This window comes from Cherax quadricarinatus, chromosome 50 (assembly GCF_038502225.1).
Source record: "Cherax quadricarinatus isolate ZL_2023a chromosome 50, ASM3850222v1, whole genome shotgun sequence".
Classification (NCBI taxonomy): Eukaryota; Metazoa; Arthropoda; class Malacostraca; order Decapoda; family Parastacidae; genus Cherax; species Cherax quadricarinatus.
The window spans coordinates 13,842,032-13,864,531 of NC_091341.1; positions in this window are offsets into that span (position 1 = coordinate 13,842,032).

Sequence of the window (22,500 nt, forward strand, 5' to 3'; positions counted from 1 at the left end):
GTAATATTCTGGAGAAGGGTACAGCCAGAGTGAAGTTCTGTTTCTCTCTCTCTCTCTCTCTCTCTCTCTCTCTCTCTCTCTCTCTCTCTCTCTCTCTCTCTCTCTCTCTCTCTCTCTCTCTCTCTCTCTCTATCTATCTCTCTCTCGCTATCTCTGAGTCTCAAGACATCGTTAAGTCTGCCTAGTGTAGGTTCATTAAGACCTGAGGTAGGGAGGGGGGGGGAGGGTAGAGGGAAGGGTCGACACCGCTGTGGTTAACTAAGTATTATGTATATGATGGTAAGACCGTTAATAATGCTGGCATCACGGCCTCTTCCCATGTTTTATCCTAATTTTTTCTCTTATTTTCTGTTCTTGGTGTATGAGTGGGTGTGCGCACCGATTTGTGTTGGCAGGGGTCCTGACTTGGTCTTAGTTTAGACTTTTGATCGGCATTACTGATTTCTAGTCTGTGTGTGTGTGTGTGTGTGTGTGTGTGTGTGTGTGTGTGTGTGTTTGAGAGAGATGGGCCTCGGTCATACACACACACACACACACACACACACACACACACACACACACGCGGAGTGTTTTTCCTGCCTGTTTTTATCTCTGTTTACGAATGCGTGTGATTTTTTCCTCGTATGATTTTTTCTTCTACATTCCCTTTCAACACTCTCCTTCGCTCCCTACTTTATCTCCCCCCTCCCTTTTTCACCCCTCCCTTCCCCTCTCTCACCCTACCCAGCTACCTCTCTGCCTGCCTGCCTTCTAACAGCAATTATATAATTGACTCCTTTTTATATCAGGCTGATTAAGCCCCTTCTTGCTCGCACTTCCCTCAAGGTGAGTACCTTGACGCTTATAAAGTGTCGCTTCAACCAAGGGATCGTGAGTGAAACAGGATTACCTCAGAAGACACCGCATCACCCTTACGGGCTTAGCACTTCTTCCTCAGACCGGGCCGCGGGGGCGTTGACCCCTGAAACCCTCGATGATATCTTGTACTCCGAAATTCTGCTATCATATCGATATAATAATAATCATAGCGTTAGTTATCCTGGTGTTCCCTACCATGCCTTAAGATAACCAACCTCGATTACATCTAGTCAGAAATTCTGCTATCATATATATACATTACGAGGTATATCCATGGGGAGATGCTTAATCTGTACTCATATACACTTAAACAAGTGGGAGACCTCTGTTAGTCTCCACTGAAGGGGGTCAACAAGATTGTGTTTAGAACAGCGTTGGGAAAATTATCGTATTTTCTCCTGACGAGAAAACCACCACCGGGCCGTCCATGGGACCACAGTCGTTTCCTGACAGCTGTTTAGGCAGGGATGTTTTTACCATTATATCGTTCTTAATTATGTTTCCATGTTCAGTGATGTTTCTTGGCTTTAATTCCTTTTTCTTCTCTTTCACTTCCTCCTCCTTCACCATTTTTCTGCATAACAGAAGGTGTTTGAATGAGGCCGAGTAAATGCCAATAAAGCCGAGATAAGATAAGATAAGATTTCGTTCGGATTTTTAACCCCGGAGGGTTAGCCACCCAGGATAACCCAAGAAAGTCAGTGCGTCATCGAGGACTGTCTAACTTATTTCCATTGGGGTCCTTAATCTTGTCCCCCAGGATGCGACCCACACCAGTCGACTAACACCCAGGTACCTATTTGCTGCTAGGTGAACAGGACAACAGGTGTAAGGAAACGTGTCGAATGTTTCCACCCGCCGGGAATCGAACCCGGGCCCTCCGTGTGTGAAGCGGGAGCTTTAGCCACCAGGCTACCGGGCCACCATGTTTGTTTTCCTTCTGTGTTTCAGGAAGATGAGAGTATTGTGTCAATATGTGGAGTGTTGATGCCTGCAGTGTGGTGGTGTGTGTGATATGTGGTGATATGTGGTGGTGTGTGTGATGTGGTGGTATGTGGTGGAGTAAATTATGAATGGTGGTGTATAGTATCTGTCTAATGCTTGGTGTGTGTACTCACCTAGTGGTTGCAGGGGTCGATTCACAGCTCCTGACCCCGCCAACCTATCTACCTACCAGCCTACCTACCTGTGTGTGTGTGTGTGTGTGTGTGTGTGTGTGTGTGTGTGTGTGTGTGTGTGTGTGTGTGTGTGTGTGGTGGGTGAGTTGGCAATGGATGATTGATCGGAAATTGGTACCCCTAACTCTCACCAGACATTCAATTAAATCTTAGTTTTCAAAATAGGGAGAAGTGAAATATAATCCTCAGAACGCGGTGGAGAACGTATCGCAAAATTTAAGCCCAGTGAAAAAAAAAAAACGCGTGGTTTATCAAATAATCTCAGCAATCTCCATCTGCTGCCTATTTTCTCCCTTCCCCAATTTGATTTGGGGATATTTGCAATTTAAAGAGAAAATGGGTATGTGTAGGAAATTAATGGGTGTGTAGGAAATAGTTTCTTTCCCGTGGGCAGAAAGATGGCATTTATCTGATGCAAGAGAAGAAGGAAGAGAGGAAGGAAGGGGGAAATGAAGGACTAGAAGTATGATGATGAAGGGAGGAAGAGAAGCAGAAGGAGGAGAGAGAGAGAGAGGGAGAGAGAGAGAGAGAGGGAGAGAGAGAGAGAGAGAAATCCAAGCCAGTTAACAGTGAATAATAAGTTTATTTTCTACTTCCCACTGTAGGTGGTAAAACAAAACGAAGTAAATATGTACACAGATTATGAGCATCCCAACATCATAGCATTAACTGAAACTAAGATTCCCAAGGAAGATGTTGAATCATATAACGAAGGTAATGAAATCATTTTTATAAAAAAATGAGAAATTTAAAGACGTCTATAAACTGCGCAAATAGTAAAAAGAATAGAGAGGAAGCACTTAAATGATACAGATTAATGAAAGACATGAAATTAACAGAAGTACATATATAAGGGTAAGTGTCATTGTGTATCCTTTAAGTATAAGTGTAAAAAAACACAATTCGTGTATCCTGTAAGTGTAAGTGTGTCGAGTGTATATGTATGTACTGAGGACGCACAAGAATAACCACTTGGACTTATGTCGGTTGTATGGTAACGAGCCATATCGTGATAGTATACAACTCTAGGTTGATAAATTAGACACATGTGCAACTCTTGGGTATCTTTATTGAGGAAACGTTTCGCCACACAGTGGCTTCATCAGTCCATACAAAGGAGAATCTTGAAGAACAGGAGGAAATTACCTCATTCTAATCCTGTTCTTCAAGATTCTCCTTTGTATGGACTGATGAAGCCACTGTGTGGCGAAACGTTTCCTCAATAAAGATACCCAAGAGTTGCACATGTGTCTAATTTATCAACATGTCGGTTCTCTGAACCATTTATCTACAACTCTAGGTTGTCTGGTGGCGGTAAGGTGCTGCGGCACTGTGACTTGTCAGGGATGAGTTGGGGGACTGATTCCATTACTTGATCTAGTAAAAAAACTGGATTTTAGGTCTGTAAATTCATGTATATTAAATGTATTAAGTTATCGCGGGTTCGTGTATTATTCCAGTCATGGTATTGTGCATTTTTTTGGTTATTTATCTTGAGAGAATCACGGAAATTGTTCAAGAAGAAATAGATTGACAAATTATATTCATCTATATTTTCATAACGCTTTTAATACGGTTCTGGATTACAGGGTAATGTGGAAACTGAAAAAATATGGGAGGAATGGAGAGAAAATTATTACCGTGGATGAGAAAATTTTTGTCTGAGAGGAAATAGTCAACATATATAAGAAGAAAATCTCCTTATGGGAAGACGTCACAAGTGGGATGCCCCAAAGATCCAAACTTTTCTCAATGATGTTTTTGATTGATATAAATTATGTGCTAAATGGAATAAAAGTCTTTTTGAATACGTTTTTGGATGCAAAAATCTTAGGTAAAATAATAAAAGTTACTGTGAATTTCTAGAGAATAACTTAGATAAACAACACGAAAGAAGTGATTGATGGATAATGGAATTTAATGGAGATAAATGCCATATTTCTCCACGGGGAAGTGGAACAGAATTCTTCCTCCCTAAGCCATGCGCGTTGTAAGAGGCGACTAACATTCGGGAACAAGGGGCTAGTAACCTCTTCTCCTGTATACATTACTAAATTACGTCATCTTGCCTTGGTGGAATATGGCCAGTTTGATAAAAAAAAAAAAAGCATAGAACTGAAACAGGAGAAAGCGAAATTAATCCACATGAATATAGTGTGACAAAATATTGAAAATATCAGAGCGAGAGAGAGAGAGGAATCTAGAAAATATTAAAAATAAAATTTTCACCGGAAGATCATATAAATGAAATTGTGAGAAACTTGTATGCTACACTGGGCAATTTTTAAATTTCTTTTAAATATATGTATGAAGAAATTCTTCAAAAAAGGCGGCTTATGTATGAGGAATATGTAGTAAACTACTAAATAACTACCGGAAGTGAAAATGAATTAAGAAAACAGATACCCAGGATGGTTGATAGCAGGGAAGATACCCAGGATGGTTGATAGCAGGGAAGATACCCAGGATGGTTGATAGCAGGAACGATACCCAGGATGGTTGATAGCAGGGAAGATACCCAGGATGGTTGATAGCAGGAACGATACCCAGGATGGTTCATAGCAGGAAAGATACCCAGGATGGTTGATAGCAGGAAAGATACCCAGGATGGTTGATAGCAGGGAAGATACCCAGGATGGTTGATAGCAGGAAAGATACCCAGGATGGTTGATAGCAGGAACGATACCCAGGATGGTTGATAGCAGGAAAGATACCCAGGATGGTTGATAGCAGGAAAGATACCCAGGATGGTTGATAGCAGGAAAGATACCCAGGATGGTTGATAGCAGGAACGATACCCAGAATGGTTGATAGCAGGAACGATACCCAGGATGGTTGATAGCAGGAACGATACCCAGGATGGTTGATAGCAGGAAAGATACCCACGATGGTTGATAGCAGGAACGATACCCAGGATGGTTGATAGCAGGAACGATACCCAGGATGGTTGATAGCAGGAAAGATACCCAGGATGGTTGATAGCAGGAACGATACCCAGGATGGTTGATAGCAGGAAAGATACCCAGGATGGTTGATAGCAGGAAAGATACCCAGGATGGTTGATAGCAGGGAAGATACCCAGGATGGTTGATAGCAGGAACGATACCCAGGATGGTTGATAGCAGGGAAGATACCCAGGATGGTTGATAGCAGGGAAGATACCCAGGATGGTTGATAGCAGGAAAGATACCCAGGATGGTTGATAGCAGGAAAGATACCCAGGATGGTTGATAGCAGGAAAGATACCCAGGATGGTTGATAGCAGGAAAGATACCCAGGATGGTTGATAGCAGGAACGATACCCAGGATGGTTGATAGCAGGAACGATACCCAGGATGGTTGATAGCAGGAACGATACCCAGGATGGTTGATAGCAGGAACGATACCCAAGATGGTTGATAGCAGGAACGATACACAGGATGGTTGATAGCAGGAACGATACCCAGGATGGTTGATAGCAGGAACGATACCCAGGATGGTTGATAGCAGGAACGATACCCAGGATGGTTGATAGCAGGAACGATACCCAGGATGGTTGATAGCAGGAAAGATACCCAGGATGGTTGATAGCAGGAACGATACCCAGGATGGTTGATAGCAGGAAAGATACCCAGGATGGTTGATAGCAGGAACGATACCCAGGATGGTTGATAGCAGGAAAGATTCCCAGGATGGTTGATAGCAGGAAAGATACCCAGGATGGTTGATAGCAGGAAAGATACCCAGGATGGTTGATAGCAGGAAAGATACCCAGGATGGTTGATAGCAGGAACGATACCCAGGATGGGTGATAGCAGGAAAGATACCCAGGATGGTTGATAGCAGGAAAGATACCCATGATGGTTGATAGCAGGAAAAGAGGAGACATGATACCCACATATGAGGTTATACAAGGACATGAGAGTAGATAGAAGAGATTTCTTATCGCCTGTAACTGGGATAACAAGAGAGACTGTCAGGTAGCAAGGATCGTCGTCAGGAAACAAAAGAACCGCTTCCTGACGCAGGTGTAAGTTACATGACTCGCTACTCCACCTTCTTGGTCAAATGACCGAAACCTTCTGCTGGCACCTCGGTCTATCCCTTTAAAAAGTAAACATATCACTTGATGTTTTTTTTGTAAACTGAGAAAAAAAAATGGAGCTGACGGGATACCGTAATTTTTCTACGCAAATTGTGTGATTGACGTAAGAATTGATTCTGATAGATAATTACATACACACACGCACATACACTCATAAACACACACAAGGAGAGAGAGGACCTAGTAGCGATCAGTGAAGAGGCGGGGCCAGGAGCTGAGTCTCTACCTCTGCAACCGCAATTAGATGAGTACAATTAGGTGAATACACATACACACACACACACACACACACACACACACACACACACACACACACACACACACACACACACACACACACACACACACACACACAGAAAAAAGGCGCTAAACTACAGACCAGTGTCACTGACGTGTTTAGTATGAAAATTATGGTTAAGATTATCAGGAGGAGAGTGGTGGAGCACCTGGAACGGAACAAAAGTATATATGACAACAAGCACGGTTTCATGGAAGGCAAATCCTGTGTCATAAACCTTCTGGAGTTTTATGATAAAGTAACAGAAGTAAGAGATGAGAGAGAGGGGTGGGTTGATTGCATCTTCTTGGACTGCAAGAAGGTCTTCGACACAGTTCCTCACAAGAGATTAGTGCAGAAGCTAGAGGATCAGGCGCGTATAACGGGAATGGCACTTCAATGGATCAGAGAATCCCTGACAGGGAGGCAACAACGAGCCATGGTACGTAATGATGTATCACAGTGGGCATCTGTGACGAGCGGGGCCCCACAGGGGTCGGTCCTAGGGCCAGTGTTATTTTTGGTATATGTGAATGACATGATGGATAGGATAGACTCAGAAGTGTCCCTGTTCGCAGATGATGTGAAATTAATGAGGAGAATTAAATAGATGAGGATCTGGCAGGCCTTCAAAGAGACCTGGACAGGCTGGACACGTGGTCCAGCAACTGGCTTCTCGAATTCAACCCTGCCAAATGCAAAGTCATGAAGATCGGAGAAGGGCAAAGAAGACCGCAGACAGAGTATAGGCTAGGTGGCTAACGACTGCAATCCTCGCCAAGGAGAAAGATCTTGGCGTGAATATAACACCGAACACGTCTCCGGAAGCACACATCAAACAAATAACTGCTGCAGCATATGGGTGCCTGGCAAACCTAAGATTAACATTCCGATACCTAAGTAAGGATCTTTCAAGGCACTGTACACCGTGTACGTCAGGCTCATAATGGAGTATGCAGCACCAGTTTGGAACCCGCACCGGGTCAAGCACGTTAAGAAATTAGAGAAAGTACAAAGGTTTGCGGCAAGATTAGCTCCAGAGCTAAGGGGAATGTCCTGTGAAGAGAGGTTGAGGGAAATCGGCCTGACGATACTGGAGGACAGGAGGGATAGGGGAGACATGATAACATACAAAATACTCCGTGGAATAGACAAGGTGGACAGAGAGATGTTCCAGAGAGGGGACACAGAAACAAGGGGTCACTCTTGGAAGTTGAAGACTCAGATAAGCCACAGGGATGTTAGAAAGCATTTCTTCAGTCATAGAGTGGTCAGGAAGTGGAACAGTCTGGCGAGTGATGTAGTGGAGGCAGGAACCATACATAGGTTTAAGACGAGGTATGATAAAGCTCATGGAGCAGGGAGAGAGAGGACATAGTAGCGTTCAGTGAAGAGGCGGGGCCAGGAGCTGAGTCTCTTGCAGGTGAGTACAATTAGGTGAGTACAGATGAGTCACAGGGATGTTAGGAAATATTCAGTCATAGAGTTGTCAGGAAGTGGAACAGTCTGGAGAGTGATGTATTGGAAGCAGGATCCATACATAGCTTTAAGAAGAGGTACGATCAAGCTTATGGAGCAGGGAGAGAGTGGCCCTAGTAACGACCAGCGAAGAGGCGGGGCCAGCAGCTGTGATACGACCCCCGACACCACAAATAGGTGAGAACGAACACACACACACACACGTTGATATAATATTCGTGTTGATTTCAATGGTGTTGATTACTATATTCAGGCAAATGTTGCTACAACAAAATTATGGGTTTGTGGTCAGCCCTTCCCCATGTGTGTGTTGGTCTGTCCGTCTGTGTGGCTGCCTGGCTGTGTGGCTGCCTGGCTGTGTGGCTGCCTGGCTGTGTGGCTGCCTGGCTGTGTGGCTGCCTGGCTGTGTGGCTGCCTGGCTGTGTATCTGACTCTCTAGCTGACTGGCTGCCTGGCTGTGTATCTGACTCTCTAGCTGACTGTTTCTTATGCCTGTCTCTTTTCTCCCATAATAATGCTCAGGTGGGTTGAACTCCAGTTCTGGGCTCCACTTTGTATACTACTGGTGAAATTAAGACACATGTGTAACATCTGGGTATCTTTATTGTAGACGTTTCGCCATCCAGTGGCTTTATCAATACAAATTCCAGGACATAACTTGAAGACAGTAGAACTGTGTACAGAAGATGAGGTAATCAGTCCCTCAACCTTGGAGTAGGTGCGAAGAGCACCGTAGTCGTAGAGATTCTGAAGCAGAAGCAAGGCGCCTGACGCTTATATGCTAACGTCAGGTGGAAATGGGACGGGTAGCAGACGAGGACATAGTCACTGGTCGGCGGGATTCCCCAGTGGAAGTAGGTCCTACCCAAAGAGATAGGTTAGTTGTAGTAGTAGTTGTCGTAGTCGTGAAGGTTATGTACATGTCCTCAGAATCAAGATTCCATGATGTTGCAGTGTCTGTCAACTTGTACATGAATGGTATACAATACCGACATACTACTGGTCGTGTTTCTGTCTTTTACTACTGTTAGTCTCTCTGTCTCTGATCAGTTTTTAATTTCCGTTTTTCTCTTCCAGTCATTCTTTTTATCTATTACAACCCAAGAGTCCAAATGGCCTGTTATCCTGGGTGTAAAGGGAGCAAAATAAACACAGCAGAAAGGTTTTGACTTACATTATCCTTCACCAATTTAGAACAGCAATATGTATACTATATACACTATGTACAGTGATAGGTATTAGTGCACTCCACGGTAAGCAAGGCAGAATAGAAGCCACAAGAGAGCAGACCGAGCTTCAACCAGCTCTAGAATGGGAATGACAAGGGCAGACAGGAGAGTGGTACCCACATAACCTCTGCGATTGCCAAAACCATCTTCTTATTGGCTGGAACCTGGTTACTAGTTGAACGACGGGGCCCCATCGTCAACTCTTAGTTACCTGGTTCGCTGGTTGGGGGAGATAGCCTGTAAATGAGGGTGTGTACATGCGCCGAATAAAGGTTACGTACTCTTTGCATGCCACATTATCTATGCACTATTATTAATAATAATAATAATAGTCATACTAGAGGATGATCTTGACACGAGTTTTTAAAACTTCTATAACTCATTCCCTTATTATTATTATTATTATTCTTAAGGGAATGAATAATGGAAGTATTAAAAACTCGTGTCAAGATTATCCTATAGTCTGACATTATTATCATTATTAATTATTATTATTTGTTTTGATTTTTATATAATTATCATTTTTATTATTATTAAATTTATGGGAATGCACCAAATCTGTAAGAGTTTAATGTACTGAGACATAATCTGGAAAATTAGATTCAACCGAGGAAGGCTAGGGGCAGCTCCGACGCCCTGGATGAAGAGCATTTCCCAAGTATCACGGCACACACCCTCAAGGGATCTCAAAGACGGTCTCTCTATCTCTTCTTTTTCCATCTTTATCACGAAAAGTCTTTGTTTTTTGTATTTGGATCCCAAGAGAATCTTGGAGAGGGAGAGAGAGAGAGAGAGAGAGAGAAAGAAAGATTGGGAGAAGCAAAGCAAAGGTTAATTCCCTAGCCTTGACAGCAGATCCTAGAAGCATAACAAAAAGTAAATGTATTCCCACTCGTCAAAGTCTGTCTTGTGTAAAAGACTAAACTCCATTTGGCGATGAGAGGGTAAGATAATATTCAGTATTCCTCTTGTGAATGGGAAAATTGATGGTAGGGTGCTCATGGATGGCAGTTGATGGTAGGGTGCTCACGGATGGCAGTTGATGGTAGGGTGCTCATGGATGGCAGTTGATGGTAGGGTGCTCATGGATGGCAGTTGATGGTAGGGTGCTCACGGATGGCAGTTGATGGTAGGGTGCTCATGGATGGCAGTTGATGGTAGGGTGCTCATGGATGGCAGTTGATGGTAGGGTGCTCATGGATGGCAGTTGATGGTAGGGTGCTCACGGATGACAGTTGATGGTAGGGTGCTCATGGATGGCAGTTGATGGTAGGGTGCTCATGGATGGCAGTTGATGGTAGGGTGCTCACGGATGGCAGTTGATTGTAGGGTGCTCACGGATGGCAGTTGATGGTAGGGTGCTCATGGATGGCAGTTGATGGTAGGGTGCTCATGGATGGCAGTTGATGGTAGGGTGTACATGGATGGCAGTTGATGGTAGGGTGCTCATGGATGGCAGTTGATGGTAGGGTGCTCACGGATGACAGTTGATGGTAGGGTGCTCATGGATGGCAGTTGATGGTAGGGTGCTCACGGATGGCAGTTGATGGTAGGGTGCTCATGGATGACAGTTGATGGTAGGGTGCTCATGGATGGCAGTTGATGGTAGGGTGCTCACGGACGGCAGTTGATGGTAGGGTGCTCATGGATGGCAGTTGATGGTAGGGTGCTCACGGACGGCAGTTGATGGTAGGGTACTCACGGATGGCAGTTGATGGTAGGGTGCTCACGGATGACAGTTGATGGTAGGGTGCTCATGGATGGCAGTTGATGGTAGGGTGCTCACGGACGGCAGTTGATGGTAGGGTGCTCACGGATGGCAGTTGATGGTAGGGTACTCACGGATGGCAGTTGATGGTAGGGTGCTCACGGATGGCAGTTGATGGTAGGGTGCTCACGGATGGCAGTTGATGGTAGGGTGCTCACGGACGGCAGTTGATGGTAGGGTACTCACGGATGGCAGTTGATGGTAGGGTGCTCACGGACGGCAGTTGATGGTAGGGTGCTCACGGATGGCAGTTGATGGTAGGGTACTCACGGATGGCAGTTGATGGTAGGGTGCTCACGGATGGCAGTTGATGGTAGGGTGCTCACGGATGGCAGTTGATGGTAGGGTGCTCACGGACGGCAGTTGATGGTAGGGTGCTCACGGATGGCAGTTGATGGTAGGGTGCTCACGGATGGCAGTTGATGGTAGGGTGCTCACGGATGGCAGTTGATGGTAGGGTGCTCACAGATGGCAGTTGATGGTAGGGTACTCACAGATGGCAGTTGATGGTAGGGTGCTCACGGACGGCAGTTGATGGTAGGGTGCTCACGGATGGCAGTTGATGGTAGGGTGCTCACGGATGGCAGTTGATGGTAGGGTGCTCACGGACGGCAGTTGATGGTAGGGTGCTCACGGATGGCAGTTGATGGTAGGGTGCTCACGGATGGCAGTTGATGGTAGGGTGCTCACGGACGGCAGTTGATGGTAGGGTGCTCACGGACGGCAGTTGATGGTAGGGTGCTCACGGATGGCAGTTGATGGTAGGGTGCTCACGGACGGCAGTTGATGGTAGGGTGCTCACGGATGGCAGTTGATGGTAGGGTACTCACGGATGGCAGTTGATGGTAGGGTGCTCACGGATGGCAGTTGATGGTAGGGTACTCACGGACGGCAGTTGATGGTAGGGTACTCACGGACGGCAGTTGATGGTAGGGTGCTCACGGACGGCAGTTGATGGTAGGGTGCTCACAGATGGCAGTTGATGGTAGGGTACTCACGGACGGCAGTTGATGGTAGGGTGCTCACGGATGGCAGTTGATGGTAGGGTGCTCACGGATGGCAGTTGATGGTAGGGTGCTCATGGATGGCAGTTGATGGTAGGGTACTCACGGACGGCAGTTGATGGTAGGGTGCTCACAGATGGCAGTTGATGGTAGGGTACTCACGGACGGCAGTTGATGGTAGGGTGCTCACGGATGGCAGTTGATGGTAGGGTGCTCACGGATGGCAGTTGATGGTAGGGTGCTCACGGATGGCAGTTGATGGTAGGGTACTCACGGACGGCAGTTGATGGTAGGGTGCTCACGGATGGCAGTTGATGGTAGGGTGCTCACAGATGGCAGTTGATGGTAGGTTACTCACGGACGGCAGTTGATGGTAGGGTGCTCACGGATGGCAGTTGATGGTAGGGTGCTCACGGACGGCAGTTGATGGTAGGGTGCTCACAGATGGCAGTTGATGGTAGGGTACTCACGGACGGCAGTTGATGGTAGGGTGCTCACAGATGGCAGTTGATGGTAGGGTGCTCACGGATGGCAGTTGATGGTAGGGTGCTCATGGATGGCAGTTGATGGTAGGGTGCTCACGGATGGCAGTTGATGGTAGGGTGCTCACGGATGGCAGTTGATGGTAGGGTGCTCACGGATGGCAGTTAATGGTAGGGTGCTCACGGATGGCAGTTGATGGTAGGGTGCTCACGGACGGCAGTTGATGGTAGGGTGCTCACAGATGGCAGTTGATGGTAGGGTACTCACGGATGGCAGTTGATGGTAGGGTGCTCACGGATGGCAGTTGATGGTAGGGTGCTCACAGATGGCAGTTGATGGTAGGGTACTCACGGACGGCAGTTGATGGTAGGGTGCTCACAGATGGCAGTTGATGGTAGGGTACTCACGGATGGCAGTTGATGGTAGGGTGCTCACGGATGGCAGTTGATGGTAGGGTGCTCACGGATGGCAGTTGATGGTAGGGTGCTCACGGATGGCAGTTAATGATTTCGTGGAGTGAGGAGGTGTGTGTGTGTGTGTGTGTGTGTGTGTGTGTGTGGTGAGTATGCTGATGATAATAATAATAATATTATTATAACTTAATTTATAAGTATTCCATGGAGCTGCCTACTGATGCTCTACCACATACACGACATATCCAGGTAACTTGTTAATATGTAACATTGAAACTTAATCTCAGTCTTCAGAGCTCAAGGGAAATTTATCCTGTCCGAGTTACAAAAAAAATGAGAAAACACAAATGTCATGCTATTTTATGATGAGAGTTGGTGAGCGAGGTGTGTGTGTGTGTGTGTGTGTGTGTGTGAGAGAGAGAGAGAGAGAGAGAGATTGTGAAGATAAAAAATGTAATTTGAGGGTTTAAAAGCCAGAAAAGTCCAACAAAGCCAAGCGTATTGCTATATATTTTTCACTGGGGGTCTTCCCCGGGATGTGACCTACGGCACTTGACTATCATCCCGTAGCTCGGTTGGTAGTGCACTCACCTCACACACCGAGGTCCCTTGTTTGATCCTCGGTATGGGTGGAAACATTAGGGCGTGTTTCCTTAAGATACCTGTTGTCCCTGTTTACCTAGCAGTAAGTAGTTACCTGGGTGTTAACCGACTAGTGTTGATCGCATCCTGGGGACAAAATTAACTTAATTTGCCCGAAATGCTCTGCATAACAAGGGGTTTTCTATATAGCAGAATGTCATTGATGTCAGCTAAACCTGTATACCTTGTACATGTACTTGTAGAAATAAAGATTATTATTATTATTATTATTATTATTATTATTATTATTAACGTACATATTTTCTGTTTGGTGAGGAGTTGCAGCAGGTATAAACAAACACGAGTTTCAGAACAATAATTTATCTTGACGTTTCGCTCTGTCTTGCAACAGTGTCTTGCAACAGTGTCTTGTAACAGTGTCTTGTAACAGAGTCAGCAAACGCCCGTATGATCTGATCGAGGAACGGCAGGGGTCAGGAGATGTGTCCATACATTACTATCAGCCCGTGAATCGAACCCGGATATTTTTGGGTGTTTGCCGGCTGCTCCACTGCTAGTATGCTCTGGAGAGTTCGTGTCAGGTGATGATGTGGAGTGTAGATGTGTGGAGTTTGGAAGGAAAGGTCTATATTTCTTCAAGGACTGAGGTGGTGTTAAGGGATTTCCTATCATCTCATAAAATGATGAATTATTCTGGGAAAATAAGTGTAAGAAGCTGGGCTGATGTGTTGGTTGGTGTGTGGTGAAGGTAGGATGATGTGTTATTGTTGTGGTGGTGAAGGTAGGATGATGTGTTATTGTTGTGGTGGTGAAGGTAGGATGATGTGTTATTGTTGTGGTGGTGAAGGTAGGATGAGGTCTTATTGTTGTGGTGGTGAAGGTAGGATGAGGTCTTATTGTTGTGGTGGTGAAGGTAGGACGAGGTCTTATTATTGAGGTGGTGTTTGGTGATGGTGTGAGTGATGGCATTGCTTAATGGATGTTTGCATTTGTGTGTGTGCGCGCGAACACACACACACACACACACACACACACACACACACACACACACACACACACACACACAAAGCTTTTGAAGCCGGGAGAGAGTGGACTTAGTAGCTGCCAGCGAAGGGGTGAGACTGGGAGCTGTGAACTGACCCCAGCAACCACATATAGGCGAATATATATATAGGTGAGTACACACACGCACACACACACACAAACGCGCGCGCGCGTGTACAGGGGCCGTCAACTAAGGTAAGGGGAACCAATTAAGGCTGGCGCCGAGGGGAAACAGATGGTCAGAGGAGACGATGCGTGGTGCACGGTGCAGCTGATATACCCTCAAGAACCACCTGTCACTTACAGGTCAGCTGTTGTACCTTCAGGCACTACCTGTCACTTACAGGTCAGCTGTTGTACCTTCAGGCACCACCTGTCATGGGGCAGCCGGTGTACCCTCAAGAACCATCTGTCACGATGCAACCGGTGGACCCTCAGGAACCACCTGTCACTTACGAGGCTGCTGGTGTACCTTTAAGTACCACTTTTCACGGTGCAACTAATATATCCCCAGGAACCACCTGCCATTAAGGGTGGGCAGATAGTGTATAAATTCCCAGGAACCACCAGTCATTTATGGGCAGCTGGTGCATTTATTCTCAGGTACCACCTGGCATTAAATAACACTAAAAAATCGTAAATTATCATCCTTTTTGATTAAAAGTTTGATAATCGACATATTTTAGCTAAAAATTGAAGTGTGTTCTGAAATGCCTCAAACTGCTCTGATAAGACGAATTTTGAAATAATTTAGATTTTATGGATTTTTCATATTTTTGAAAAAAAAAATTATTATCGATTTAATATGATTATCTCTGATATCGCATCATCAGTGTCTTATGTCTCTGTTGATGATTTTTTACATCTAAAAAATTTCCAACCCACTGCTTATAACTTACCATTAACTGTGTCCACCATTAACGAATTCATTAAACGCCGCTTCTTTTGACGCAGAATTTTGCTTATATTGACGAGTTCTATATACAGAATTTTGTTGTGGCAATGGGGAGTCCCTTTTCACCAGCTCATATTAATTTGTGTGTGTCAGTGTTGATATTACACAGCTGGTTTGAATTTTTTACCCGAAGGGAGTTTGCCAGAGATGTATTGTTGTCTTAAGCTTACAGTCCTACAACATAATTTTAAATAGTCATTTTCCTAATTAAATCGTTTAGCTACAGCCATAGATTTGTTTTGACATTTGAACAAAATAACTCAGTCCCATTCTTATAGGTTTAAATTTTACACGAGGACCTTGAACTGAAATTAAAAATAAATAGACTATCAGACTTTGCTCCCATGTTTAATACTATGGGATTTAAACATTGTAGCATTCTGCTGACAGTCAAGAAATAGACATTATAGAATAAACTTATTGGAACAATGTTTCGCTTAACTTGATAAGGTTCTACACAGAAAACGTTCTCTTATAAAAGCTATTTTCCATCACATGTTTTGAGATCTTTTTGTATTTGTAGTCCAGAGTTCATACATGATGAAATAATATATAAAACCGACTTAATGTGCCTAGAAACTTACAATAGACACACGTGCAACATTTGGGTATCTTAATTGTAGACGTTTCGCAACGTTTCGCTATACAAGACTAAATGACTAAACCACCTCGACAACCCCTCCTTTGCCATCTAAGATATGCTTCCCATAACACCCAACACCGTCTTCTAAACTGTACATAACTTATGTACTCCATAACATACCACACACGACTCGCTGCAGCACTCTAGTATCATATCTCACATCTATATTAAAAAAAAAGGATGATCCCAGGTAGGTATATAGTCCCTATAGTAGTGACTATATACCTACACATTCCCATTTTCCATCCATTGGTAACTCTATATACAAATAACCCGCACATAGGAAAGAGAGGTTTGTGACGGCGTTTCGGCCCGACTTAGATTATTTACAAGACAGTGTGACTTATAAATCTCTATCCTATTTGCGGGTTATTTGTGTATTGTCGCCTTAAAAGCGAGAAACAGAAATAATGATGCTGGTGGGGCAGGAAGGCAGCCCAGGTTCCCATGGGAACAATACTGAAGAAAATGGAAGATACTCTTTTGTCACAAACTTTGTCTTGGAAGAACCCCACTTCCGCTCAGCCATCGCAGCCGCTCGACCAATCACGATTACGGATTCAAGGCTGACTGGATCCCAGGGCCCTGATTGGGTCTGGCCAGACTGGGAGAGGCCCAAGTGGAATAATCGAGTGGTTGGTTTCAAGGTTGGTGACCAATCACAGTTGAGTTTTCAAAACTTAGGTGGGTAACGCAAGTTGAAGATGTTCCACCAGAGAGAAATAGCAACACAGCTAGCACCTAGTTCTAACCCACCGAGCTAGGTTTCTATCACTAACTCTAACCCACTGAGCTAGAGTGTTTCTATCAGTGTCTCTAAACCTGGTAGCAAGTAGGTCCCTCTCCCTAGAAATAAGTCATAAAGCCAGATCGAAAACACATTATTTCTAAGCCAAAAAGCCAGCATAGATCCCTTGCACTAGTCAAAAGCCAAAAAAGTCAACAGGAAACATTGTCTCTAAGCCATAAAGCCAGAATTTCCCCCACATAACACTAAAGCTTAAGACTACTGGAGACTTTTACATAATCGCTTCTGTCAGGAAGCTTTACAGGTCAGCTTAAATCACAGTGAGAGTGAGGGAGAGAGAGAGAGAGAGAGAGAGAGAGAGAGAGAGAGAGAGAGAGAGAGATAGCAATATTCACTCTTCACCTTTCCTCTTTTATTTTTCTCTTCATCTTGGAATCATTCTTCTATATCTGTCTTTTTCCCCTCTCATCTGTGAAACTTTTTCTCGCCAGCTTCTCTTTCTCTTGTTTGGTTATCCTGATCACCCCCTCCTCTCTCTCTCTCTCTCTCTCTCTCTCTCTCTCTCTCTCTCTCTTTCTTTCTTTCTTTCTTTCTTTCTTTCTTTCTTTCTCTCTCTCTCTCTCTCTCTCTCTCTCTCTCTCTCTCTCTCTCTCTCTCTCTCTCTCTCTCTCTCTCTCTCTCTCTCTCTCTCTCTCTCTCTTTCTCTCTCCTGCCTCTTCATCGTCCTCCATATAATTCCATTATTCTCCTCCACTCTTTTCTGACTTTGTGCAAGAGTTTTATTATCCTCTCTCTCTTTCTCTCTGTATGTGTGTCTCTCTCCTGTCCTCCGCCTAGTAAGTTACAATCGGCTGCATTGTTGGTTCCTGGCCTCTTGGACCCTATCATACCTTCTTTGAAACTGTGTATTGATTTTCGCCTCCAACACTTCCTCGTCCAGCTCATTCCGCTTTTACATATACTATATTTTTTTCGGTCTCCCTGGAATTTGAAGTAAGAAAGTGTTTCCGTAATTCTCTGTGGCTCATCTATGCCACCACTACTACCACAATTACTACCACCACCACTGCCACTACTATTATTACTAATACCACCTCTACTATCACCACTACTACCTCTACTATCACCACTACCACCTCTACTATCACCACTACTACCATCTCTACCGCCACTACGACGACCACTATCACCACTGCCACCTCTAGCCACCACTATCACTGCAACAACTACCACCACTACTGCCACCAATACCAACACTACCACCACCCGCATCACTACTACCACCACTACTATCATTAATACTACTACTGCCACCACCACCACCACTACTACTACTACTACTACTACTACTACTACTACTACTACTACTACTACTACCACCACCACCACCACCACCACCACCACCACTACTACCACTACTACCACTACTACTACCACTACTACTACCACCACTACTACCACCACTACTACCACCACTACTACCACCTTCCACTCTACCACCCCTACCTACTGCCATCCATACCACCATTACCACTACTTACCACCACCACCAATATGTGCCACCATTGCCACCATTACTCCACCACCTATACCACCAGTACCACCATTATCACCACTAGTACCACCATTACCACCATTATCACCACTAGTACCACCAGTACCACCATTATCACCACTAGTACCACCATTACCACCATTATCACCACTAGTACCACCAGTACCACCATTATCACCACTAGTACCACCAGTACCACCATTATCACCACTAGTACCATCATTACCACCACCACTACTACCTCTACTACCACCACTACCACAACTGACCTACGACAAGTTTGATAATACGAAAAGGTCAGAACCACAGTTGGTAGCTATATTGGGTGTAGAGATGTCACTATCCACCCAATAACTTCCCATTCCCCACCCATTTTCCCCTCCCTTTTCCTCTTCTCTCTTTCCCTCTCCTGGGGCCCCATCCCCTCGTGCCTCTCGTCCCCTCTCCTCTTTATCTTACCCTCAGAAATCCGTCAATTAACGCCGTGGTTGCTTCCCAACTTTCTTCATTCTTTCTTTACCTCTTTAGTTTTTTTTTCCTTGCTTTCTTTGCTTATTTTATTCCGGTTTTCTTTACCTGTTTTCTCTAATTCCTGTTATTTGTGCTTGTTTTTATCATCCTCATTTATTTTCACCTTCCGCTTTATTATTCTCTAGCCTTACTGATCTCTTCTTTTTCTTATTCCAGTCTTCTCCTTCCTTACTCTTTTTCTCTCTGTTCTTCTCTTTATTATCCTCTTTCCTTCTCCTCTTTCATCTACATTTTAAATCTAATTTTCCTATGCGTACTCCCCCCCATTGATGCTTAGTGAAAGGCTCTTGATCTGAGGAAGTGGAGCCACACTTCCCCCGCCCTTCCTCGGATCAAACCTGTGACCTCACGCATGCTTTATGCTACCCCATTACGCCTATACAATAATGCTTCCCATACGCCCACAAGCTAAGCAATATACGCCCACAAAATAAGCAATATTCGCCCACACGCTAAATATACGCCTACACGCTAAGCAATATACGCTCACAGATTAAGCAATATACTCCCACAAACTAAGCAATATACCCCCACAAACTAAGCAGTATACCCCCACAAACTAAGCAATATACACCCAGAAGCTAAATATACGCCTACACGCTAAGCAATATACGCTCACAAGCTAAGCAATATACGCCCACATGCTAAATATACGCCTACACGCTAAGCAATATACGCCTACAGGTTAAGCAATATACGCACACATGCTAAATATACGCCTACACGCTAAGCAATATACGCCTACAGGTTAAACAATATACGCACACAGGCTAAATATACGCCTACACGCTAAGCAATATACGCCTACAGGTTAAGCAATATACGCACACAGGCTAAGCAATATACGCACACAGGTACGCATTTCCTCTTCAATCCAGCCGTCTTCGGGGCCTCATCAAACAGCTGATTAGTTTCATAATTAACAGTAACACTCAATTAACAAGTGATTGCTCTCATAATCGCCGAGTTATATCTTAAGGCCAAGGTTCAGAGGTTATAGGCTTGAGGGAAGGGTGGGTTAGAGGAGTGGGTTAGGCACAGGATGGGGTTGATTAGAGGTAGCATAGATAAGGGGTGGGTTAGACAAGTTCTGGATTGTAGACGAATGGTTCAGAGAACCAACACGTTGATAAATTAGACACATGTGCAACACTTGGGTATCTTTATTGAGGAAACATTTCGCCACACAGTGGCTTCATCAGTCCATACAAAGGAGAATCTTGAACAGGAGGAGAATGAGGCGATCAGTCCTTGATTAATACTTAGGAATTCTTCGCTTGCCTAACCCTTGGGCACGACCTACTTCCACATTGGACAAATGTGACACAACCTACGACTGCTGCACCTCTCCTGCCTACGGTATATAAGGTACTACTCCGCACATATGCCGTATTCTATTCAAGATTGCTGGACTGACCACATCGACTCAAGGTTGAGGGACTGATTACCTCATTCTCCTCCTGTTCTTCAAGATTCTCCTTTGTATGGACTGATGAAGCCACTGTGTGGCGAAACGTTTCCTCAATAAAGATACCCAAGAGTTGCACATGTGTCTAATTTATCAAGTTCTGGATTGTCTAGACCAGGATTAAGCTAGAGAATGGGTGGCTCTCAACGGGAATGGGTTAGATGAAGGAATGGGTTAGATCAGGAGAGGGTTTGATTAGGATTGGGCTATATACGAGCTGGGTTAGAGCAGAGGCAGGTTAGAGAAGTTTGAGTAGGGGTGGGTTAAAGCAAAGGTGGGTTAAGTCAGAGGTGGGTTAGGTCGGAGGTGGGTTAGGTCGGAGGTGGGTAACATCGAAAGTAGGTTGCAACAAGAGTGGGTTGCAACTAAAGTGGGTTACAACGACAGTAGGTTCAACGAAAGGTAGTTACAACGACAGTGGGTTACAGCGGCAGTAGGTTACAATGACAGGTAATTACAACGACAGTGGGTTACAACAACATTGGTTTACAACAACAGTGGGTTACAACGACAGTAGGTTACAATGACAGTAGGTTACAATGACAGTAGGTTACAATGACAGGTAGTTACAATGACAGTGGGTTACAACAACATTGGTTTACAACAACAGTGGGTTACAACGAGAGTGGGTTACAACAACAATGGGTTACGTTAAAGCGTTAAGAAAAGAGTGTTATTCCTTCGTTCCCTCAATACGACTGCAATATTGACAGTCTCGCTGCACAGACATACGTTGAAAGGCTTCGCAGTTTTGCCGAGATATGAATCGTTCAAACCTAATATAAACAGAGTCCGACCTCAGGGTTCTGTAGCGTATTTTGCGAAAGCAAAGTTCAAAAGTATTTAATATTATTATAAATGTTTTTAATCATATGAGAACCCCCACTCAAGGGGCTCTTAATCCATGGAATCAGAATAGTGCTGCAGTTCCTTGAATCAAACCTGAATACGTTCCATTTCTTCACAGGCGCTGTGTGACCACTTCTGGTTTAGCGCTCTCCCTTGAATTTAACAATAATAATCAAAGAAGGTTCAGTATTTTCCAATATTACTCAACATTAATCAAATAAAATTCACTATTTCTGTAAAATCTTTTACAGACACAAACTTTTCACTGATAGCTAATCAAAAAAAAAAAAACAAAAAAAAAGAAACCGTGTTTGAAATAAAGAACTGGAAACCTTAGTATTTTTTACTGTTTGCTGCGCCATTTTTCCTGCCAGCGTCTTACTTTTATTTTGACCCAGATAAAATAACCTAAGCAAGGAAATCGATCAACACGCTGAGAGGGAGCGAGGTGCATCATTTATTAGCAACATTTAACACGGCGCACGTTCTTAAACACCGAATTCATTTTTAATGTTCTAACAGCTTGGGATACATTAAGAAGAGCTTCTGAGTGACCAAAACTAACCTGTTAGGCAAGGAGGCAATGACACGAGTGTCTGCAATAATTTATATCTTTTCTTCACGTTTATAAGAGATATCAGTTAAAGATTTACATTGCACATTAATATTATATATATATATATATATATATATATATATATATATATATATATATATATATATATATATATATATATATATATATTATTATTATTATTATTATTATTATTATTATTATTATTATTATTATTGTTACTTATTATTATCAGCACTGGCTCACCAAGGCAGGGTGGCCCGAAAAAGAAAAACTTTCACCATCATTCACTCCATCACTGTCTTGCCAGAAGGGTGCTTTACACTACAGTTTTTAAACTGCAACATTAACACCCCTCCTTCAGAGTGCAGGCACTGTACTTCCCATCTCCAGGACTCAAGTCCGGCCTGCCGGTTTCCCTGAATCCCTTCATAAATGTTACTTTGCTCACACTCCAACAGCACGTCAAGTATTAAAAAACCATTTGTCTCCATTCACTCCTATCAAACACGCTCACGCATGCCTGTTGGAAGTCCAAGCCCCTCGCACACAAAACCTCCTTTACCCCCTCCCTCCAACCCTTCCTAGGCCGACCCCTACCCCGCCTTCCTTCCACTACAGACTGATACACTCTTGAAGTCATTCTGTTTCGCTCCATTCTCTCTACATGTCCGAACCACCTCAACAACCCTTCCTCAGCCCTCTGGACAACAGTTTTGGTAATCCCGCACCTCCTCCTAACTTCCAAACTACGAAT